Raw genomic sequence first — 5,461 nt, forward strand, 5'->3', positions numbered from 1 at the left:
TCACACATATTATTATTGAAGCAACAGGACACATACCAACCCATATAGAACAAAGTATGATTGATCTCCAAATGGTTGTGACATCAGGGACTATAAAAATCTACAAGGCCTTCTTGAGATTTAAAGAATGATGAACAAAATAAGATGCTTTCCTTCACAACCTTGCTACCAAAGTAGTTGGCCGATGAAAATCTATTCTAAATTAAAAAGAGAAAGAGAAGAAAAACCCTACCTACATCCATCCATACATACATACATACATACATACATACATACATACATACAAGCATGCATGCATCCATTCATCCATCGATACATACATACACACATACATGCATACATACATACAAGCATGCATGCATGCATCCATCGATACATACATACACACATACATGCATACATACATACATACATACATACATGCATACATACATACAGGCACACATACATACATACCTCTGCTTCTCAGGTGTTAGCTTTGTAAATAATCCAGATTATAACTTGAATACCTGCAATGTGATTCAATGAATAAATCCTCCAAAGTGTGTGTGTATGTATGTATGTATATGTATGTATGTATGTATATGTATGAACGTACGTGTATTGGTGTGTGTGTGTATGTATGTATACATAAATGTAACTAAATGATTCAGCAGATCCTGTGTTCAATCTAAATGCCAGTACTGTGTACAGCGCTGGGTCAGACAAAGCAGTAGCTGTTTGATATATATAGAGAGTAAAAGCAAAAAAAAAAAAGTGGGGAAGGATAACAAAGAAACAGCAGGTAACACAAGATTGCTAACGTCACAGTTTATTACTATGCAAGTTATTTGCATGCTGATGAATGGAGAAACGTGTGTTTCTACCTGACAATAATCATCTCCACTTCCACCAGCCCTATCTTAGTGACATACAAACATATATAAATAAGTGTAAAGGATGCAGGTTTTCACATGCATGTATTTTTTTTTTTTTACCCATCTGTAGTTATATCTTATAAATCTGTGTATGTGAGTGTATAAGTATGTATATATTTATGTATATACAAATTATATATATATGCATGTGTGTATACATACATTTTTATACACATGCATATATATATATATATATATATATATATATGTATGTGTATATGTATATATGTATGTATATATATGTGTTCATTTATATATTTATATATATATATATATATATATATATATATATATATATATATACATACATACATACAGATAGATAGATAGAGAGAGAGAGAGAGAGAGAGAGAAAGAGAGAGAAAGAGACATATGCATGTGTGCATTTGTATATTGAATATGTGTGAGCATATATAAGTATCTATACATGTCTTTGTATCATCATCTTCATCATTTAATGCCTGTTTTCCATGCCGGCATGGGTTGGACAGTTTGACAGGAACTGGCAAGCCAGAAAATTGCACCAAGCTTCACTGTCTGTTTTGGCATGGTTTTTATGACTGGATGCCCTTTCCTAATACCAACCACTTTACAGAGTGAACTGAGTGCTTTTTACGTGGCACCTTCACTGACATAAAGTTGACACTGCCCTTCCTTGGGGTCCATAGACTTATGAGCTGCATAGTGACCACTGTAGTGCTGTTGACACTAAAAAGGCACCCACTACACACTGTACAGTTGTTGGCATTAAGAAGGGAATCCAGCTGTAGAAATCATGCCAAATAAGACACCAGAGGTCAATGCAGTCCTTGGAGCTATCAGATCCTATCAAACCATCCAACAATTACTAGCATGGAGCATGAACAATAAATGATGATGATGATGACAACGTTGATGGCAACAATGACAATGACAACAACAATGTTAAAGACAGTAATGATGGGAACAATATAATTAAAGTTGAGATGGCAGGATTGTTAGCATACCAAGCGAAATGCTTAGTAGCATTTCATCTGTCACTATATTCTCAAATTCCAACAAAGTCAACTTTGCTTTTCATGCTTTTGAGGTCGATGAAATAAGAACCCATAGACAACTGAAGTTGATATAATTGACATGCCCCCTCTCACGAAATTATTGGCTTTGTGTCACAATTTGAAAGCAATATTTTAAAGCAAATTAAGCTAGCAGAATCATTACTACACCAGAAAAAATGCTTTATGGCATTTCTTCTGATTTTACATTTCCAGTTCAAATACCACCAGGGTCAACTTGGCTTTCATCCTTTCAGGACTGATAAAATAAGTACCAGTTGAATAGTGGAGTCAATGTAACTGAATTACCCACTCACCTGAAATTGCTGGCCTTGTGCCCAAAATTTGAAACCAATATTTTGAAGCAAATTGAAGAATAACAACAGAATGTTTGCTGATGAGGTAACTACATACTACTGAGAGTAGGTTCAAATTTATTGTTCCGGTTAACATGAACTTCCCAATTCACACATATGACCATATCATCATCATCATCTTTTAACATAAATATATGATGTTTAACCTTTAGCATTTAAGTCAGTCATATCTGGCCAAAACATTCTATCTGTTTTATGTTCAAACTGGCCAGATCTAGTCTCTCACACCTACCCTACAATCTCATTGTGAAATCAAACAATCACAACAATGAGATTTTAAAACTTCAAGATTACACATAATTAATCCAAAGCATTGCATTTGACAGAATAATCTGCATGCTAAATGGTTAATATATTACAGAATACCCAATGTTGCCCAGGTTTTTAAATGACTATCCATAGCCTAGAATGGTTCTTAATGCATGTTCAATTTAATGGAATCATCATCATCATCATCATCGTTTAACATTCGCTTTCCATGCTAGCATGGGTTGGACGACTTGACTGAGGACTGGTGAAACCGGATGGCAACACCAGGCTCCAATCTAAATTTGGCAGAGTTTCTACAGCTGGGTGCCCTTCCTAACGCCAACCACTCAATTTTGGTTAGGCATAGTGGTACTAATGACCTGGTGTTAAAACCCAATATACATACACTTCAGAACAAACATCAATAGCATACAGAGCAGTAATAAGAAATTATGTCATGAATTTCACCAGCTTACAACTGCTTCCCCCACAAGATGCAATCCACCCACAGTTGAATGTTTGTGTGTCAACCTATATAGCTTCATCAGAGCTTCAAAGAGTCATACACATGCATTCAACTATGAGTGGATCACATCTCGCAGTAGAAACAGCTGTAAGCCAATGAAATTCATGACATAATTTCTCATTCTTTTGTCATTCTAATTTCTTTATATGTATGTATGTATATAAGTAAATATTTAAGTGTGGGGTATGTTTCTAATAGAAAGCCGATGAAGCACATTCACTGCTTATGGCTACCTGACGTCATCCACGGTATTTACACAATTGTCGCTGGATCTACCTCAGGAATTCCTCATGGATTTTCCATGTAAGGAGTAAATCAACCATAAATATATAATCCTTCTTATAACTATTGAAAAAGAAAGCATGCAGACAAAACTTAAATATTCATACATCTGTAATACATGCAGTGATATATAAATTATAATTAGAACTGTGATGAGCCCCAGCTTATATGATATTAGATTTGTACTCTTCATATGTGTGTGTGTGTGTGTGTATAATATACATAGATAAATTTGTGCTACATCAATAAATATAGAGCATAAACTTTTTAACAATTAGTCTTGTGTCATTGTATAGCCACAGCTAATCTAAATTATTGAGTATCCTTTGTTTAGTTGGTGTTTGTATAGTGATAAACTTGAAAGTTCTTATGAATTAAAAAATCTGCAGTAAACTACTTCCTCTTGATCACCAACTGTGTCTATTGATTTATAGCAATGACTTTCTTAGAACAACCTGGAACAGCTACCAGCTGACGTTGCTGAGCCAACCATTTTTTTTTTTTTTTTCCTTTCACACAGCTCCTTGTCTGCTAGTTAATGATATTGTAGGTTGAGAAATACCAACAATATCAATTTACCTGCTTTCTTAAATACTGAACACAGGAGCTGGATCCACGGTGCCATTACTATTGGAAAGAGATCTTCCTTCTTCAACTTAGAATTTTTTGGCAAAATGACCAAACAGGTCATCCCCAAAAAGATTAACATTCATCTTCACAGAGAGTTTAAAGATTTTATCTTTGATCCAAAGCAATGATGATCTATGGTAAGCCCATATTTCAGAAGTTTTATTCTTTATGGATCTCTGAAAGGCTCTGGTAAAATTCAACAGGCAACACCACTGCTACTCTTCTTATTTGGGATTTACTGTCCATGCAAATTCACCAATGTCCAGCAATGTCCTATCAAAGATCTCCAGAGTTCCCTTATGTCCATTGTGCATTCATCTCAGACAACCATTAGGTATCTCTCAATAACACATCCAATTTTCTAAATTCTTGGCAATGTTGCATACAGGTCCATCATTTTTTCCCAGTCTAAGAGAAGCCTTGAACACAATGTGCTACATAGCCTCACAAGAAAGAGTGTAACAGCAATATGCAATGAAACAAGTCTAGTAGCTGTGGCATTGTATTGTTGAACTTTAGCAAGCAACAGACTGGCAGAAATGTCTTTCCAGTTCCACCATGAACACAAAGGAAGCAAATTCCAGTTTCTTGTTGCTGAACCATGTCAAAAATTAGTTGAGTAGACTACCATCTTTACAGTGAGTTTTTATAAATTGTTATTGTTAATGCTATATGACATCTCTTTCAAAATTTCTGTTACAACATTATTGACTTCAGTGTATTTGGGTTGATGGAGATCGTAGTTTTGAAGTTGTTGGATGTTCATAACTGTGAGCCTGATGGTGGATGCATTATTGATGGATTGACCATTATTATGGTCAATGCAACAATCACATGCTACACACCTTCCTTCCAAGCACTGCTGTAAACAGCGTAAGTGAGCTAGAATATTAAAACTTAGTGCGTACACACAGCAGAGTTCAAGGTCAATCTATGTCGAGTGGCTTCATTCTGCATGCTTTAGCAAAATATCTTGTTACTATGGAATAATCCAGATATTTATTGATCAGACCTCATATATTGAACCTTGCTGGTTACTCAGATCAAAATGTGTGTTGGCAGTAAACTTACTTTTTTGTGGCATTGATAATAGAAACATAATTTGTAACTATTTTTTCATTAAGAGATAGACCACATCTGGTCATGAATGTAATTTGAACTCTTCTCAAAATTTGACTTTGTACTTAAATTAAATGAAATCAGCTGTTATCAATTTCAGTTGCTGAAAGTATGCTGGCATAATCAGTAGAAGCTCTATATTATTTATGTTTTCTGCTAAAACTGCTACTTTGTGACTTGATTTCTAGTGGGAGAGTGTGAGAGAGAGGGGGGAGGAGAGAGAGAAAGAGAAAGAGAAGTGAAACCCAGAGAATGAAAAAGAGAAAAAGAAATAGATAGCAATAGAGAGAGAGAGAGAGAGAGAGAGAGAGAGAGAGAGAGAGAGAG

At 35.1% G+C, this 5,461-nt stretch overlaps 1 protein-coding gene across 4 annotated transcripts in view; it reads right to left on the reverse strand.

The window, feature by feature from the left end:
- The window catches only part of LOC106876147 (lipopolysaccharide-induced tumor necrosis factor-alpha factor homolog), a 45,072-nt gene that overhangs the window by 35,835 nt on the left and 3,776 nt on the right, over positions 1-5,461 (reverse strand). Inside the window, exon 1 of one of the 4 annotated variants that reach the window (XM_052967926.1) lies at positions 510-681. The exons of 2 other annotated variants lie outside the window; for them this stretch is intronic. The gene's annotated coding sequence lies outside the window, so the exon portion shown is untranslated. Of the gene's footprint in view, positions 1-456; positions 481-509; positions 682-5,461 lie in introns of those variants that run through there. One more of the 4 variants, XM_014924572.2, reaches the window with a different exon arrangement.

This window comes from Octopus bimaculoides, chromosome 5, assembly GCF_001194135.2.
Source record: "Octopus bimaculoides isolate UCB-OBI-ISO-001 chromosome 5, ASM119413v2, whole genome shotgun sequence".
NCBI lineage: Eukaryota > Metazoa > Mollusca > Cephalopoda > Octopoda > Octopodidae > Octopus > Octopus bimaculoides.